This window comes from Charadrius vociferus, unplaced genomic scaffold (genome assembly GCF_000708025.1).
Source record: "Charadrius vociferus isolate BGI_N301 unplaced genomic scaffold, ASM70802v2 scaffold643, whole genome shotgun sequence".
Classification (NCBI taxonomy): domain Eukaryota; kingdom Metazoa; phylum Chordata; class Aves; order Charadriiformes; family Charadriidae; genus Charadrius; species Charadrius vociferus.
In genome coordinates this window covers 334,600-355,150 of record NW_009647512.1, presented here as the reverse complement: position 1 = coordinate 355,150, position 20,551 = coordinate 334,600, and positions in this window count along the sequence as shown.

Sequence of the window (20,551 nt, the reverse complement as noted above, 5' to 3'; positions counted from 1 at the left end):
TGTGGAATAACCATCCTTGACACTTGAACAAGAGCTTGCCATGACAAACTTAAATACTTGTTTCTAACTCTTTTAAAACACAAGATACAGAGAGAAACTATGAACTCACATTAAGATCAATATTCTTATGCTACAGGAACAAATTAAAGGAGTACATTAAATATATCCAAAGCCACATACGGTACAAATGCCACATATGGGCAAGACTAACGAGAATAAATTATTCCAATTAACGCTGTCAAGCAAAATACCTTCTTATATTAGGTCTTTGACACCAAAGCCATCACGTTTCAGTGGGTCTGCAATGACTGTCCAGATACATGCTTTTACCCATATTCATTCTATGACAAATGCAAAGCCTGTGCCATAGTGCAGGAGCTACAAGCACGATCCAGACGAGGCTACAGGCGGCAGCTTATTCCTATGTCAAAAAACTTGGTACGTCCTGGCTTTTTCGTATCAGTATTACTGTAACTTCATACCGAAATACGGTCTCACCCCCACTCATTTTATGGGAAACAAAATTTGTCACCAATAACAGGGACGTGAACAGGGCATTTGAAAACATTAAACACCTGATATGTATCTTTTTCAAAAAGATAATACTTCTCTTACAGAATTTTACAATTTTTTACATTTTCAGAATTTTACAATTTTTTCTCTTACAATTTTCCTTCCCTAAAATGATTTGGCTCTCGAATCCAAATACATTCATTCCTCTGTATATTTACACACATTTGCTTTTACACACACACATATATTCACTTCTGTGTACAAAACAGAAAAGTATTACTAGTATAAATGAGTATACAAAAGCTTTTGTTACTAAACACATACACTCCCATTTAAATAATAAAAACTTCTTACAAGTGAATTCCATAAAGCATACTTCTAGAACTCTAATCTAGACAGAAAAGAACAGGAAATCCTGCATTAAAAATGCTGACAGTGCTACTTCTGTTAGACACAAAAGAGAGCCGAAGCTGACAGAGCAGAGATTACACTGTCATTACAAAGAAGGGACATTACCCTGAAAGTTAGTAATTTCTATCTCCATACAACGTCCATGAAGTTAGTAACTAGCCAACTGTAACCAGTACATGTTAAAGTTTCAAATCTAATACCATGCACTTTGATCCTTGATTAAAATACCAGCTCATTGACCATGAACTCCAAAATGTTAATCCTGTTTTGATCAAGGATTAAAAATACCAATTTGAGGCCATTTTTGAGTTATTTTGATTTTTAACACAAACAAGTTGGGCTGGCCCAAGGGCACCAATTTAAAGGTGACGAACAGAAGCATTCAGATCTTTAGCCAAGAAAATTTCCATAAAAAGGTATTTCAAGTAACCAGCTACAGACATCATGCCTTCACTGTTCCATGCCTGCAACTGACCTAACACAGCTGACAAAAAGCACAAGGTAGATAGTTTCTAATCAGATTACTTTCAGATAAAAGTATTAGCGTAACGGTTGAAACAAAACCTTCCACCAGCCATTTCCATTCTTTAGCAGATCAGAAGGACTTTCTGTTGCTTTTACTTTGTAGTATAATAATTGTCTCACTATAGTAATCTCTTGTTCATAATCTGCACAAAGAAGGGGTTGTAACACTGAAACTGCAAACACAGGACTCATACCCCAAGAGATAAAGAAGTTCCCACAGGTCATTCCTTAGACAAGAGAATTTTGTGCCTCAACTTCATCACATGTAGTGGAACAGAAACCTACCTTTGAGAAAAGCATTGTGTTTCTGGATCGCAACCATGTTACTGCTAAACTAAAAGACTAATATAGATAACAGATATAACATGGAGAAATATAGAATAAAGACAAACAACTGTCTTCATGGAATGCCCAATGTCTAGGTTTGCAAAACTTGATTTCCCTCTAGATAGTGCTCCATTTCTTCTTTAAATTAGAAATAGTCTACCACTTTGACATATTCATAAAACCTTCCAGGTTCTGCATAAATCAGATATATCTACATGCATACACGTCATACACAAGTTTTATTGTATGTACTAGCATATCTAATAGAAAATAATCAATTAATAACAGTTCACTAGCATATATTTATACTAAATATTTTTTCTCAATTCAGGTAAGTTCCTGACTGAATTTCTCAGGAGCAATTTAGAAAAATCAGGAAAGACTGCCAGCACCAGCAAGAAGGAAATCCACATCCTTGATTACTGAAGGTGACATTTTGCTTCAAGGTATTTCATTTATTATATAAAATGGAATAAATGCATTGTTTCTGCTATTTCCATTTTAATACTGGAAGGAATGCAGTGGCACTGCCAGGAACATCATCTGGGGCCTCATGACTGAAGACCCCACCAACCCTGAAGCAAAACTCTATTACTTAAGAACCTGTGCCACATCCTGTCAAAAAAAAAAAAAAAAAAAAAAAGCAGGAGCAGTCCCTTTGTCTCTCAGAACTGTACTTCGTGCAGCGAGGAGAACATAGACAGGCTGTTCCCTTTTCAGCCCAGCAAAACTACCCCAAAGCAGCACTCTGTGCACAATAGACAATGACAACATCTGTGTGAGATCGGAAAGAACTGCAACCACCCACATCTGCAAACCGAGAAAAAAAGGAAACAACATCAAATGACATTTTCTGTAAATAAGAACAGACCTTACATCATGTCAAATGATAACTGTTTCACATTACTAGCACTGGGCTGCCTGGCAAATTCATGATAAGATTTTGATTGTGGCTTAAGAAAGGGATCACAGGACTCTTCAAGAGTTAAACTGCAACAAGTACACGGACAGCCCTGTGCTCTACTTTGCTTTATCGTACCTTCCCAGAAACCTCACTGCTTTTATCCATTTGTTAAAAGAGACCATGAATGATATTACACAAAACTCAGGCTTTCTTAGGCATGAGTTTTATTTCACCCCTACTCAAGCATGCCAAACCTCACCGAATTTAAGGTCCTTAAAGTATTGGTGACACAGCCATATTTAGAAATCTTAAATGACATTATAAATCCAAATGGACCATCAAACAACAATATGGCATGCAGCCAAACACCCAGAGATTTAAGCACAACTGACACAGAGCGACTGACACACACTCAGGCGCACTGGGACATTTGTGCTTTTGTGCTAACGAGAGATAGTAGTCCCACTGTTTCAGATAGTATATAACTTCCAGCTCTGTCAATGCAGCATGCATCCGTGCAGTTTGCTTTATGTATGAGGCTTTCTATTTTTTATTCACTTGCATTGACCACACAATCAATTAATGTCCAATTTAAAACTAATGTGTTCCATACACAAGATTGTTTTTTTAACTACGCAGACAGCGCTTAAAAGTGTTTCTCTGTGAGGAAAGCCCTCTTGCAGCAAAAAAATGCCGCAAGAACAAATACAGAAGTACGATAAACAAATTCCTCTCTTTTAATAAAATTTAATTCTCTAAAGAATAGGTTCACTATGCTGAAGTATGCTCTCTCTTGGAATGGTTAATTTTTGCTTATTTGAAGGGTCAGAAAATGCACTACCTTTAAAACAGAAACATGTGCCACAGCTGAAAACCTGATGATTACTTAACAGCAGAAAGGGTTTTTTTGTTGGTGGTGGTGGCGTTTTGGTTGTTTGTTGTTGGGTTTTTTTGTTTGTTTTCTTTTTAATTAAGTGTATTGTAAGATGCCTGCATAACTATTTTCAAGACAAATACTGGTACAAGAAACAGCACAGTAACACTCACGACTGCAGTGGCATGTGCAAATAGTTACCCCACAGACAAATGAATTACCGGCACTGAAGTCTCGGCGACGCAGGCTTTTAGAACTATAATGAAGGTAAAGGAACACCAGCTATATAAGCAAACATAGAGAGCAAACTCAGCCTTTCTGCTTATGACATAACATGAATTATCACAACATCCAAAAGTTGTAACCTTTTTTCCTCTGCATAGAGGTATAATCCATAAATAAAGCACCAACTGAATTCAAGTATTCACACCATTCCAGATCAGGAGAGCAAATGTCTGCCTTTCCCTCATGCAAAATGCTACTTAAATAACGTACAAAACCCCCCGCATTCCCAATTTTGTGAAACAACCAGGTACAATAAGCTCAATTTCTTATTCTATTGTAGGCCTCACAGTTTAATTGCACTATATTAAGTATTCAGCGAGATCCTGTTGCCTTGTTTACACACCGAGAGTGACTTGGTGACTGCTTTTAGTAAGCTCCTAATGAGGAAAAAAGGAGGAAAAAACCCTTCAGCCACTTCCTAACTACAATCGCACATGTTGAAAAAATCCAAGCCTAAAAAAAAAAAAAGCACACATGTAACATCCAGTTAATGTGCACATAAGAAGAAAACTGCTGAGAATCCAACAAAATCAACATAATTTTAATAAGGCCAAATCATTAATGGTAATGTTCCCCAGGAGGAATGAGCCAAGCCAACAGCTGCCTGCTATGGACAGGGAGGTCCCATTCCCCTGCTGCTGCCAGCACCAGCACCACGCGCCTTCCCCTGCTGTTACGCCAGAGCCAGCGGACCCATCCATGAGCTGCCCCAACGCACTAAGCTAGTAGAAAACTAACAGGTAAAAGTAAAGTAGTGTAAGGAATGTAGAAAAAGCATCCCTTTGACAGGCAAATAGTTGTGAATCAGCTCCCACATCTCATGATCTTACCACAGGGGCGCTTCATGGTAAGGCTGGGGCTGACTCAAAAGCAGGACTGAAGGGGGAAGTTATCAGTTCTCTATCAGTTATTGAGTGGTCTGATACCGGTCTGAGTGCCCCGGGTGCCAACTGAGCTCACCAAAATGGCAGACGACCAACCTAACCTAAGGAGGGGGGGGCAATTTCTGAAGGATTCTGAAGATAAAGCAGTACATGACACTCTCAGCTGGGGCAGGCAGGAGGAGGGAAGGGCACAACAACTGTTCCTCCGGGTAGAGGGAGGCTGCCAAGCCCTATCCTGAAATCTTTATCATGTGTCAATTACCTTCAATGGTGTTAGTAACACATGGGAAATTGACTTAAGCAAACACAATTAAGTAAGTTAATGAGTCTACAAAGTCTACCTAGATTCACAATAAACAGTTGGGTCTACTCTGTATACAGATTTTTAGTTGACAATTTATCAGTCTATTACTGAAAAAACATGCTGAAACTTGCTAAAAAGAGGCATTTTGTATTAAAAATAGAACACAGCGAGCATGTGTTTGTCCTGATGGAACTGATTTCGTCTCAGAACCTGCTCTTTTGTTGTATGCCTCTTGGATTAACAAGGATCATTAAGCCAATATTGAAAACAGTAACGTAAATCAGTGTTCGTCGGGTCTTATTGTTACAAGTGGCAGTCAGTTCAGCCAGAATTCACCGCTGTGAAGGCTGGTTAGAATGATAAAACCAGAAATAGATCAAGACATGATGCATTTTTAAAAAGCACTGCCTTACTCTCAGACATGCCCAGCATCTGGAAGGCTGACTGACAGCCAGTCCTTTGATGCAAGAACCATTTTTTATGCAAGCTACACTGCTCCTTGGGAAAAGAATATTCAAGTACTTCAAATAGAGAAATAGACATCATATTAGCTATTCAGCCCTCTTGTACAAGATTACAGCATTTTACTGGCTATCCCAAGTATTTAGCCATACTTAAGTTACTGATGGTACTTTCTGTAAGTGCCATTAGGGAGAAGAGCCGCAGCTGCCCTGCGCTGCACCAGGGCCCGCGCAGCAGCTGGCACGGCAGGAGAGCAGCCAGGTGCCACTCTGAAGCACCCAAAATACCACTGCCAGCTCATCACTGCGCATTCCTGGCTACAGCCCGTCTCCCTCAAAGGCCTTACCACTTCTAATTGCAGAAGTATAGTTGACCAAAGGCAGCATCCATCATTTCCTTCTGTATATTATTTAAATTGAGTAATCGCATTCATCATTGAGACACGCTTCTACATTTTTCACGTGCTGTTGTCTACTACTTCTTTCAGTACGCTGGGTCTGGATATGTGGTTTCCCACTAGATTAAACAATTTCCTAGAGCCTCGGCACTATAGCAAAATAATTTTTCAATTTTCTTTTTGATATGCTAAACAAATTGAAATGTGACAGCCTCTCATCCAAAATACAAGTCTAAATAGTGAAGTTTATTAATACAACCTCACATGCAAAACCTTCCTATCATGGAGGAAATGAGACTGATAAAGAGCAGAAGCCGCACCTCAATCTATTTCAGGGCTCCAGCATTAACTATTTAGTATAACCACAGCTCTACCTGCATAAGCATGCCAATAACAGAACAGCTATGGTTGTAAACGGTAACGACTGGCACTACCAGCTGGCAAAATTTAAGAGTATACTCCAGCTCCAGAGCATCTTTGCTATCCTCTAAATACTTCTGCACATCTTTTCAGCATTTCTTTCCAGGTAACTTCAAAACATGGATAGAAGGACTGCATCAACTGTCTTACATGTAAGTAGTAAAACTTTTGACATACTAAATGGCTAAAGTAATCAGTGGTCTGTTTGGATCTGTTGTGATACTTCGTGAGGAACATAATATATGTCCAAGTTTTCTTGCAAGACAGGCATGTCCATCTCAAACCTGGCATGTCCCACCCACCACTGAACACTAGCATCTTCCTTAAAATTCACTATTAACTTGTTCTATCAAGTCTGCAGCACACAAAAGCTTTAATCTGATTCGAAAGGAGTTTCACAACTCTGCATCACAGAATTATTTGTGGTGTGACCTACTTAAAGATTAAAATGGAAAAAAAAAATCCCCTAAGAATGGTAACTTAATTCAGAGAAAAACTAAAATCACGAAGAAAAAAGTTCTCTGCTGTAACACGGATGAACAATTAAGTGAACAAAAAAGACCAATTCAGTGGAATCAGAAAAAAGGAGAACTGGAAAATAAATTCCTACATAAAAATGAAATACATAATATGAGATAGCTTCTTGCTTTCTGAAAATTTCCAAGCAATTAAGTCCCCAGCAGCTCACAGCCCTGCTTGTTTCTTTAGCATCAAATGCCAGCTGATTCCTTTCATTAAGCAGGCTTCTCTCTTGCCATTCAATTATTTCACTGATCCTTCTGCCTCTTCAAGAGCCCACTTCTCCAGCAGACACCTGCACCACACTGGGGGAGAGAGGAGCAGCTACTGCCGTTAGGTTCCACCAGCTCACTGCAGCCTCCTAAAACTACATTATACTTTGTGACTTGTACATTATTATATTCATTGCAGTTTAACACACAGCTACGGAGCTTTTGCAGAACTTAAGCAGAAACTGGTTTTAAGTAAGGCTGCAGCTTTTAAGGGGCTTCAGAGATCCAGCATAAGCAAAAAGCTTGTTAATACTAATGCTTAGTATTTGAGATCCCACCTCTTTCTCCATATTCAAGAAAATCTTATGACTCAGCTCCTTTCCCTGGTGCACTGTTTAGAGTTACCCCACCCGTTCATTTCCCCACAAACTTTACTGCTGCGTTGCAATATGGTATACAGACAAGCATGTAAATGCCTCACCCATTCCTTGGTAAATATATCTTTTTTTAAAACAATAATCACAAGTTTCACCACAAAAAGTAACTACTATCCCTAAGACACTGTGGATCCCTAAGATCCACAGAAAGGATCTTACTTCAAGCTTCAAGAAAAGTTGTCAGACGATATGCCCACTTCTGGCCAGGTTGAAGCTCAAATAATTTTCTCACAACCTAGCATTACAGTCAATCCCCTGTTGGCTTGGATGCCTTTACCGCATCATCACAAAACCCAGAATATTTGTTACATGACAAAAAATGCTGCAATTATGTACGTGTCATTCTACCCACTCTTAGAAGCAAAAATGGTAAGCAAAAGAGTCTCCTTTGTAATTATTTCTATTCTTTGGTATATATTATTCCTAGTCCTTTCCACAGGTCTGCTCTTTGTGTCAGATTTCTGATATACCTCCAAGGGTTGATTTTGAGAGTGAAGAAGTGGCTAAGAGGGAGGCAGAAAGTACACTGCCGTTTAATCTCAGACTTCATTTCACATGGTGCAATATGGTCTACAGCTAACATATCCAGTGACTACAGACAGCTGTATGAATATCAGAAAGGACACAGGCAAAGGACAGGAAACCCTACTAGCACCACAACATCAGCATTTAGTTTTAACCAGAAAGCCGGTGCAATAGACAGAGGAAAAATAGATTATCTAAAACATGAATTAGTTACGTAAGGAAGGAGGATGAGAATCATAAGTACTAGCACAAGATAGGAAGGGAAATGCACATGTGCTTTTTGCGTGTTTTGTTTTGAAGAGAAGTTCAGAACAATTGAACCGCAAGAATGGTCCTGGGACTGCCCCAGGTGCAATCCTTCAAGGTACAATTTTCTTTAGAGAATACTCCCTCAAGAAAAAAAAAAAAAAACAACCAAAACTACACTCAGTAAATCCATTCTCTAGAAGCACAAGTAACAAAGCTAGGTAAAAAAAAAAAATCAAAGTGGATAAAGTATTTACCCAAATGCAGTTTCAGTAAGAACCATGTCATAATATTACTTTTTAAAATGATGTTTAAGAAAATCAACAATATTTTTCCCATGGTTCCTTCACCTCCTTTGGAAACCAAATTCTGTGGCCTACTAGAAACTTCTAATGTTCAACGCATCATAGCTCTTCGTCTCATTTACCTGAAGAACAACAGATCTTTAATAAACATAACCTACAAAAGAACAAGATCACTTCAGAAATGACAATATTAAAGCATGAAGCTAACAGGCTGTTAAACAATGATCCCAACGTAGCTCAGGAACATCCTAAAATCATTGACTTAATAGCTGGAAGATATATCAGGGAGTATCCATCTTCCCTAGCTGATTACTACTGGCCCCTGCCATAGGCAGAATATAATAAACTACATCAGTCTCTGCTTTGACATACTACATCTGTTAAGGCTTCCCTTCCAAAATAATCAATTTGGGAGTTCACAATTAAAGACTATTTATGTTGGACTACTGTACAACTCACCTCAGTCTCAACAGCCCTTTAGAAACTAGCTGAGATGACATGGACTAAAGCATAATTTAATGTCTCTGGGTTTACTTTTGCGCATTAGTTTGACATAACCAGGGAAAAAAACCCAAAAATACCAGGCACAGCAAGCTGCGCTGCAAAAAGATGTCGAGTCAATTGGTCAAACTCCTGAAAGGTGACTCTGAGACCACAGATGACTCCTCAATTCTGCCATTTTTACCTCTATTGAGAGATCTCATTGGCGTGACACAAAGATTAAAATGTAAATTACTCTGAGATCAACTGTCATGGATCCAAGCTGAATCTTGCTACACGAAACCAAGAGAACTTGGCACACTATTCAATGATTACATATCTCCTCTGCGAAAGGGAGTTCCTGACAAATAACCTATGGGAGTTACGCACTGAGTCACAGAGAAAGCAGGAGAGGGCAATCAATAAACGACTCAGAATCATGACCCCCCCATTACTGTGGATCCTTTCCTTCTAGTTCATTACATCCTCATTCAGTAAGGGGAAAAAGTTGTTCAGTTAACTTATTTTCCTTAAATCATCTCTTTCCTAGTACTAGGAGCTGATGTACAGGCAATATCTGAGCTGATTCGTAAGGTCATTATCCACTTAACAAATCTGCTTTCTGGAGAACTATTTTTTTTTTTTGCCATGGTCCCTAGCACTTAGAACAGAATTTGGATGACAATACAAAGAGTTTACTGACACAGCTCTGTTGGTAAATCCTACTAGTGCAGATACAGCTTATATTAGTAAAAAACACAACCTCTGACCATGATAACTGCAGCTATACCCGGGCTTTCCTGGTTAGGCACCTTTATAAAGACCGTTCTTTCCTTCACACTGCTAACCAACATTGGTACCACCACAAATCAATTGTCCAATTTTCTCAGGCTAGCCGTACGGAGGTGTCTTCCACTATGGAACTTTCACCCAGCTTATCCTCAGATGAAAATCCCTGCTTCCTCTTGAGAATGCTGTACCAAGGACAATGTGGCAGATGGGAAAACAGCACCAAAATCGGCAAAATCAGAAGCTAGCCAAGAGGAACTTCTCAAGGCTAGAACACATCTGTAACACTCAGATGTACATCTCATTGCTACCAAGACGTCAGTGTGTTTGTACAAAACGAACTTAGGAGAAGTAGCTGGCTGAAGTTTAGTCTGAACAGAACTATCGTGGGTTCAGGAAAGAAAAACTACATTGATAACATTATCTCCCTTTTCAACTAAATCCAGAACTCATTACTGAACTGATGATCAAACTGTGTGCCATGATAATAAAAAACAAACAAGCAAACAAAACAAAACCTTAAAGGATAATTCACTGTGTTCTCCCAAGAAAAGAACCAGACACAGCGATATAGAAAATCCGTATAAATAATTTCAAGATCACAATATACCTAAAGCAGCTATAAAAATTATTTACACAGTTCCCTCAAACCAGCTCTCTTTCTCCTGCCAGTTCACATGTTTGGTCTAAATCTTCAAAGTCACTAATGCATTCGATTTCTGATACATAAACCACATCACACCTGAACTGCCAAGACAGGTGTGTTCCTTTGGGGCAAGGCAGATCACAGAAAGATATATTTAAAGGCAGAGAGGATGCATACCAGGGTTAGGAGAACTATCCATGGCACAAACCTTCAAGACAGATGAGGCAAGAGACAGAACTTTTAACACCATATCATTGTATTTTCTTTTGGGCAGAAATTCCAACTTAACCCTGAACTCCACTTTATGCTATGAAATGCTCTGCAGCATAGGAATCAAGAAGGAAGAATGATATAAATCGCCCCCCATAACGTGTCCAACCTCTTGCCATGCCAACCTAAGAGTCATTCCGATGACTCACAAGACGTCAGTCCAAAGATCTAAGACACAGCAGGATGTGTCAGCATGCACATTCTGAAAAGCCAGATATTCCTGAAAAACCCACGTGAAAGTCCTTTTCCCACCTCACACCATCCAAGAGTTCCAGTTACTGAAGTTACTTATACATTAAACAGGAACAGAAACAATGTGCCAGATGCCTATGGTGATCCATCAGATGTACATACATGCTACATTTTATCTGGCCTTCCCTTTTGGGGACACTGGAGTTATCTTTCCAGGCAGACCCCATCATGGCAAGCAAACTTCTCTGCTTCTATCAGAGTAAAAAATACAAAGAGAAAAACTTTGGGACAGACAGGTGGAAGGCCCTCGTAAAAAGGTCAACATTTAAATTTATTCCAACCAAAACTCCAAGAGCAAAATATCTTACATTTCCTGTTCACTAGAACTAAGACAAGTTTCCCAGAAGTTTCAAAAAGCCTTTTTGCATTAAGAAAAGGGGGGTGGGGGGAGGAATACCACAGCAGAAAGGTACCTTTCCAAAAGGAAGACTTCCCAACTGATCTTACTTCAAAGCAGCTAGCAATAGCTGTTGTAGCTGTGATTCTCCAAGGCAGAACAGTCCAGAGGGGTCACAAAACGTAAGTATAACCAGCACAGTTGATATTGTCTAGAAAGGAGTCAGCATCTCTCCTGCAACACATCTAGCGGTCCACAAACCAAAAATGTTTCAGAGCCACCAGTCTAGAGCCAGCAAGTAAAAAGTGAGGCTTGTAACAAGATGTGACCAATATTAGGCCAACACACACAGTGGAAAAACTGCAGCATCTCTGAGGGACCAAGTTCCCTTATCTGATCTGCTAAGAAGAGCTGGACTGGAAAAAGGAACTGTCAAATTGTGTCACAATACTAAAGTAGGAGCTCCAACTTTCTTTCCTCTAATGCAATTACTGTGTAATGCTACCAAGAGAAACTTAAACTCTACCAGAAGTTACCATCTCTACAAGTTTACCCAAGGAACGCTCACACATCATCTCTGTAACTACTGAATAAAAATAATTTCGAAGGACAGCAGATTTTCCAAAAGGCTGACACCAAGCTAAGGTGCACTTTAAGCTAAGCTTGCATTTTTAGCTGATACTTATACTCCTACACTGTGTATTATTAATTATTTCGGCTACATCAATATCCTGTCAACCCCTTCACTTCCTTAGGACTACGTGGAAAAAAACCACCAAAACCAACCTTTAAAATTGTTATTGGTGCACCAGCTTAACACTAACTGTATTTAAATATGGGATTACAAAAATTACTTTGACAGGAGTTTACAACAGTATAATGTCATTGCTTTCTACATCACCAAGAGGCTTCAATCAAACAAGAGCCCTTACACCAAACAATCAAATACTCTAGAAATAAAAATCTGCAACTACCAAAATTCACCACCTTGGTAAACTCTGAAGTTATTCAGAAGCCTTAATTGTTTCAAAAGAAAATACCTCCTATGCTAAAAGACTTGTTCTAATTACGAAGGCAAGCCAAAAGAAATCATAATTCTCAAAAACATTTTCTATACTGTAGTTCCATTTTCAACAACAAAAGTAATTAACATATTAGGAAAAAGCTAAATTTAAGAAGGAGTGGGTAAGGTTATGCTTTCAAGACTCTGGTTTAAAACCACAACCTAAGGTTTGACTGCAGTCAAAATGTACTATTGGTTATAAATTCTGTAAGAGAATATGTAATGGTATCTTTAAAATTTCTGAAAGTAACAAAAATAAAATGCATGCAGATTTTCTCAGTTTCAGTATAAATCTCGGAAGTATGAATCCACAAAACTGAAAGTTAGAGTACCATAATAAATAGAAGTGACAAGGTGTAGAAACTTCCACTGTACTTACTAAGACTTTTCAATGCTTGCAAGTAATTCTGAAAGTTAAAAATAACCCATTTAGAGCGGAAAGATTCTGTATTTCTGGCCTACAGTCCTCCTCCTTGTTCACTAAAGAGCTCAAGAACAGCTAATTCCGAAATCCAGATTTGACATTTCTTCCTAGATTTGATACTGTTAAGGCCTTAACCTGCATAAACACATGAGGGCAACTGCCAATGCCTGAGGGAGAGCAGAACTACTCTTCAGAATCCACTCCAACAGCTCAACTGCAGCAGCACTGAGACCTTATTCAGTGCAATTCCTAAGGGAAGCAAGAAGTCCTGCATGGTCAGTCTCAAAGGAAAAAACATAATCCATCTTCTGCTGGATGTACACTATAAATCCATGCTTATATGGCTGTTAACATTTTTTATTTACACATACGTACACACACATATAAGTTCCCAAACAAGAATGAACGCTCACTAAACAGAATTAATTTCTCTTTAAGACAAACGTATATATACTGGTAGGAAGGAATAACTACAATCACCAGTTCAAAAGCTGGGGTGCCGGTGGCTATTTGTTTCTTCCAAGTTAAAGAAGGAAGAAAACTGATACGCAATTCTTCCACAGTATTTAAAACATCAATACATTCCTAAGTTTGTTATCATGCGCAAACACCCTGAAGTTTTTGTGACTTTTTTTGAAAATATCCTGTAACCCTGAAATAAAGAGGCTGTTTTGGATTGAAGGATGTTAATCCCCTCATCACAACACACGGGTTAAGAGTAACACCAGTCAGACTGCACAGCTGTGCCAGGACTGCCCCAAATTCTCTGTGAATGGATGCAGTTCCTAACAGAAAAACTGTTTACTCCAGCTCCACCCTATTACAGAGTTTAAATATTGCTCAATGTCAATTATAGATGTAAAACGGAACTATGTTAGTCAATACTGATGAGTCAATATGCTGCTTTTCTTAGAGATTAAAAATCTAAATAATCACATCCAGAACAGCACTTAGAATATTTTCAAGAAGCTTCCTTCATTGTTGTTCATTATCCGTGAAATCCACGGAAAAAAACTATTTCACCTGGTCACTTGAGCTTGTGTTTGCTTTCAGACCGTATTTTAAGACAAGCTGAATTTCTCGTGTTCAAGTAGCAAGGCCCTCAACACCCAACACTTTTTGGTTTTCTAATTTACAGTTTTCTAATTATCTTGACTATTTTAGTTCTCAATTGTACTTTTTTCAAGAGAAGCCTTCATTCATTCCACTGACAAACTATACCAGACTACGAAAAATACTAATTTTCCACAGAAACTTCTCCTTATTTGATTTTGAAGTTGGAAAGCATGCAACAAGGCAGAGGATGCAAACCCAGGTCCCTCAGTCAAGACTCTCAAGTACTGTCCTGGACCGCAGAATTTTACCCTGAATCTCCCTTTCTCATTAGGCAACACATAACCCAAATGCATAACAAGTGGTCGCTATTTAAATAGCTTTTCCGTTCTGGGAGCCCAAAATGAGATTCTGAGACTAACAACTAATACCATGGCAGCAATTCAGGTGCCTAAATGACAAGTGCCACTGCAAACGCACTAGTACAGCACAGCTGGTCTCCAACTGCCCCTTCAGAAAATCACAAACCTCCTATCTGTCTTGGGCAGATGCCTTGAAGCATCTAAAATTAATACTAGATACTTATGTTTAGGCAACTCAATCTCACATCACGAATGGATGCCACTGCAAAAAAAGCTTTGCAAGTCTAAGCTCTTAAGCGCTCCACTGGACAACACACACAACATCACACACTCAAACACAGTACAAATTTCTCTGTGCTTAAGCACCATTACCTGAAAAAGGGGGGAGAATCACCATGCTGCTGAAGAACACGGTGAAACGGACTTTGATTAGTATCTGTGAACCAATGAAAAACCCACAATGACCTGAACCCTCCTGTCTTCAGGGAACTGAGTTTTATGCAATAAAGCAAAAGACCAAATGCTACATTGCGACTAAACAAGTACACGCAAAGGATGCCCATCACTAAGTGTTCTCCTGTGCACCGACTGAACAAAAGGTACTGCTGAAAGAAAACGAGAACAATCACGTAATCAAACTTTTCATATGAAATCAGTATAAGCAAAGTGAGGTTCTGAATATTTGTTAACTTTTGAGAGCTTAACTTCGCTTTCTCGACATTTTCCTAGTACTGAGCATATACAAAGCCTTCATCAAGAATGGTACCTCAACTCTTTCCGCTACAAGGTATCTCTTTAAATTCCCACACAAAGTTTCTCCATCACTACCAATCTCTGGTCAGAAGAAACTTAAGACTTGAATAGCAGGTGTTACAGGTTAGAAGAATAATGCCTTCATAAACTGTGTGGGAGAGACTTCTCAGTGCTCACCTGTGTTACATGTCTGTATCACTGATGTCTCATTTAGGTAAAATAAAAGGCCCTACATTTTCTTTTCTAAAATCTTGCTTCTCCACAAACAAACTTTTATTTTGCTTTTTCTTTGTCCAGGCACGATGTTCAATAAAGTTAAAATGTTACATGCTGGTTAATTTTATAAACCGTTACAATACATCAGGCAAAAATATCTTCTGACATACAACAAATGGAGTATGATCTGCCCAAGCGGTTAAGTGCATACTTTACACATAACAGTCAAAGTAAAATAGTAATACGTACACGTAATAGTCAAAGTAAAAAAGTTACACAAGTAACTTTTGCCTCATTTCTACAACTGTAGCAAAAACTCTTGAAACTGCTTACCCGGAGGAAGAGATCAGAGGCTCCATTGCAGCAGGATGCTCTGAATGTGTGCTATCAGCACACGCATCTACCACACCATACAAGATGTTACTGATAATTCAATGTCTACGGAATTTTTTAAAGCAACTTCCTCAGCAGACGAGCTGGCGTGGCTCTGAATGAATACTTGAAAAAAAGGTATGCATCCGTGGTAAGCATCCCAGGTGAGCTCTTGGCCAGGGGAGTAAAGAGAAAAACAACAGCGAAAAGTCGCACAGCCGGCTTCTGCCTGGCAAAACCCAAAGTCGCACCAGACATGAGGGCTGGCTGGCGACACCGAGGGGCCTTCCACAACTGCCTGTTCAAAAGGCTTTCTTCGTATTTCTATGCACTAGCACGTTTTACTTAAAAGTCAGTAAATAAAACAATAAAAACTTTTCAGAAAGGTATTTCTTCAGATGTCAGCTGTCTGCCAGGCACCTCTGGCAGCCAGAAAAAGATTACGTACTCCACAGTTATGGGAACGCTTCTCAATTTCTTCATTATATGTTTTAGCACAGATAACTTCAAAGGAAACCAGGCATTTCACACACACGAATGACTGAACATAAGTACTTCTTTTGCCATCATGCATATTCAACTCCCTGAAAAGCTGACATATTAATTCAATTTAATTTATAGCCAAGTTCTATCTTAGCTATTTTTGTGTCACATTTCAAACCTCGCAGGGTTTCCAGTTAAAACTTTTAGTTACATTCTTTTAGTAAGACAAACGAATTTGTTATCAATACAAATAGATTTTAAAAAAATACACAACAGGGTAAGTATCAAAAGCAGCACACAGCAATTTTTCACTGATGTAGCCATTTCACTGTGAAGCACTTAACAGTATACCTGAACATTTTAAAGTAACTCCAGGTAGTAACTCCTAAATAACTTCATCCAAAGATGTTTCTGAACATGGAAAAACATGTTACACTAGTACTACAGTTCTGTACTAACTGTAACTTTTAAATTTTTGAGCTGTCTTGCTATATTTAACTTCTTAGCTATGAATTATCTGAGTGTTTGAAGGAAAGGGAAGAATTACAGAGCAAATGAATCTTTAGAAAGGAGCTAGGTATTTTATTAGAAGCAGCAGATTTCCAATAAAAAAAAAAAAAGTGTGGTGAGGCACTGGCCCAGGTTGCCCAGGGCAGCTGTGGCTGCCCCATCCCTGGAGGTGTTCAAGGCCAGGCTGGATGGGGCTTTGAGCAACCTGTGCTGGTGGGAGGTGTCCCTGCCCATGGCCGGGGGATTGGAACTAGATGGTCTTCAAGGTCCCTTCCAATGTCACCCATTCTAGGATTCTATGATTAGCTATTTCCCCCATAATTTTATGCCCTCATGGATAGGCTTAGAATCTGCTTCCTTTTAGCATATTTGAAGTCCACAGTCAGGAACTTTTTATACTGTCTTTTGACTATCTCAAGTATTAGCTAGAATACTCAAAACAAGGGAGTTAGAAAGCAAATTGCAGTTGTTTATTTAAACCTAAGCAATTTACTTTCTAAATTATATTCTAAAAAAAAAAAAAAAAGAAAAAAAGAAAAAAATCAAGCTATGAAGGCTGCTGAGGAATGACCACAGTTATTCCTGTAAACACAGAGTATTTTGGCTGCTTCAAGTTCGGATCAATCCTGAATTCAATCCTTTATAAAGAGTACTTAAACAGGGACAAATGAACGTGTCATTTTACCATAAGGTGGAATAACAAAAGCGTATAAATCTGCTCAGGCTAAAGAAAGACCAAACTCACATGACACCAGTTTAAGCCTTAGGTACTCCTGAAGCATGCACTTAAAAACCTAGCTCAAGTCCGTTAAAATAATTCAAGACAGCATCATCTTCTAATTTAACCTTTGTGTTTGCACTTGGGGGGGGGGGAACAGATCTCAGCATAAAGTTTCACCTTCTAACTGAAGACATTCCATTTCCTTCTGGCTCACACCTCTACGTCTTGCAGTGCAAGAAGCACAATATTGAGAGAAAACATGGGGAAAGAGAGAGCCCAGAGAGAAGGGAATGAGAGCTGAACTGCCAAACAATTCAGACCAATAAACACTTTACATTAAGACAACAAACTGAGGAAGTAACATTTTAAAAGTTCTCCCCCTGGTAGAACAGCGCAGTCTGAGCAGTAATAGCAAAAAGAATTCTTCATCTTGCTTGAGTTTTATCCACAGCTACAAAAATACACAGTTACAGTGAAGACTATGACCTGGGATCACCGAACAACTAAAAAGTTTTTTGTCCAATGTGGTCAATATCTGGCTTGAACTTGCAGCTAAGAAGAAGTGGTAAAAGTGCACATAGCCTACTATTTCCTTACCAGAAATTGCTACATTTACAAGATTTCAACTGTACAACATAGAAAACATGACATTCTAAATTCAACTCATATTTTTGCTTTGCACATCATTCACATAAAACAGCTGCAGGTTGTTGTGGCACCAGTAATTTTGAAGGAGTAGATCAGTCAAATCTTATTTTTGATAGGAAGCTGCAAGATGCCTCCAATTAGACAAAGGTAATCATACTTTAATAGCTGCTCTTATAATTAAAGCATATTATAAAGTGTCAGAAGTACAGAAAAGCAGGGCCAGAAGGGAATTCAAAAGGTCATCTAGCCTTCTTCGTCCTCCCTGCTTCAAACCAGCTCCGACTATTAGTGCGCCATTCCAAAACTCTACATGCAGTACAAAAAAAGACATCATTTTAGCACGACTCTAAAGCCTCTAAGCACATTACAGAGATTATCAAAGCTTTCAGAAAGAATTTACACAAAAATTAAGGCTGCAAACATGTCATTAAAAAAAAAATATCTGTAAAAACTCCATAGAGAATTGATTCAGAAGTGAGGACACTGGTCAGCACATCTAGCATTCATAAAAATGCCATAAAAACCTAGAAGGTGCAGCACGTACAGTGCAACAGTAAGGTCTCATTTGACTCCCATCCATTAATTAATAAGAGACTAACACATTAGCTTCCAGGATAGCGTGCAAAAGAGATACCGTTGCCTCCTGAATAAATGTTTCATAAAAGCAATCAAGGAATTCCAAGAGGTGGAGTTTTCTTAATATTATCACACCCCACTGGGAATACACATTTGTCTGTGCTTGATAATACCCAAAGAGCATAATTATCTCTCAAAGACATATTGTCACAAAGTATTACCTAACTGGCACTTTTATTTAGTTTCCTTTCTTTGTATGAATACACGCATCTTAAAAAAATACAAATTCTGTTTTATAACGCTCCATCTACAGTCATGCACTAAATGCCTACAGAATGTGTCAAAGTTTCAGAACTCCATGTCAACATAAGTAAGAGAATCCAATTAACTTGAAAAAAAATCAACAGTATCAGCATTTAGAAATATTCAGCAGCATGTTAGTCCATACACACAAACTCACATTACAGGACCTTTATTCTGCTGGCTCCCAACACCACCAGACACAATCTCCTCCTGTACCAAGGTACTTTTTCGGTCTGACTGAGGGAAGTCCCCAACGACACGTATGTCACACTACCATCGAGATTACAGTTTAAATACAAGCCAAGCGTATACTAGCTGGCTGACTCAATAGTTTCTCACGTCACGAGATAACCATGAAGCTAATTGTAAAATACAATATTCTTACAACAGCTAGTCAATGACAGACAAAATCCTACCAAGACACAGTGCCACGGGGCATTATGCCACTCTTACAGACCAGGTAAGCTACCAACACATACAGGACAACTGGAAAAAAAAAAATCGAGTTATTTCTGACCCTGAAACAGGTATCATGCTTATTCTAATTCACAGAATATTTCTCGGCCTTTTTTTCTCTGCAGTTAAAGGCATGTGCCACATCAAAAGATATTAGGTAGTAGGTATTAACTAAAGGTACACGGTGTTTTAAATAGTAAAAATCTATTATTTAAAAGCTTAGATGCCAAGGTGCAAGATCAGAATGTTAGATTTCCTCTGAGTGTATATGAGCTCATGAGCTCTTTGCATTAAAAAGGAAGACACATTTCCTGATGATGAACTACACTGCTGAAAGAAAACATAGGGCCTTGAATTAGAGTTTCTAACAGGTAAGACTGAAAAATTACACACACAATACTTTACAATATTTTGATGTTCATCAAATTTCATTTCTGATCTACTTTTAAACAGTTCTTCCAAGCATTGTTACTTCCCTCCCTGAAACTAAAGAACCTAGGTCATGTAATTTAATCTTTGACTCACCATGCAAATTAAATCACACCATTCTCATAAGAGAGCATACAGGTCTTAAGTAAATCCCATGCACCTACGTAGTCACCTACCAAATAATAAGTTTTCCTTAAAAAAAAAAAAAAGCTACAAATACATCAAATTACGGAATACATGCCAGTTTCGATACTAGTAGTATTTCACAGAACTGTAGGAAAAAGCAATGAAAAAACTTTTTTCTTTTACAGAACACAGAGCTGTGTTAGCTTTCTGTGGGGCAGTTCACAAAAAAAACCAAATACAAATTAGGACGTGAACAGCCCTGGCATGCAGTTATTTCTGCACAGAGGCCTATCAGGACTGCGAACACGAATAATAACAATTGTAGGAAGAGGCCTTAGACCTGGACATTGAGCGGCCGCCTGAGCCAGCGCCTGCCCCGCGCCTCCAACCGCTCCGTGCCAACGAGGCCGTAACAAAGAAGCGATTTCGAGGGGGTGTTCCCCGGAGCAGGAGGCGAGGGCTGCCCACCGCCCCTTCCCCCGGCACCGCGCCGTTCCCCTCCGCCGCCCGTCCCGGGGAGGGGAGGGGGGGAGGGCGGACACACACCGTGCAGAGCCGCGGCTCCGCTCCGGCGGGCTGTGGTAAACCCCGCGCGGTTTTGCGGGCTGGTTCGTTACCGGGGTACGGCACCGGAGGAACTTCGGCATAAACAGCGAAGCACCGGTCAGCGCCCTTCCCCGTCCGCCTGCCTCCGCCTTCAACACACACCCTCAGCCCCACTGCTCCCACACC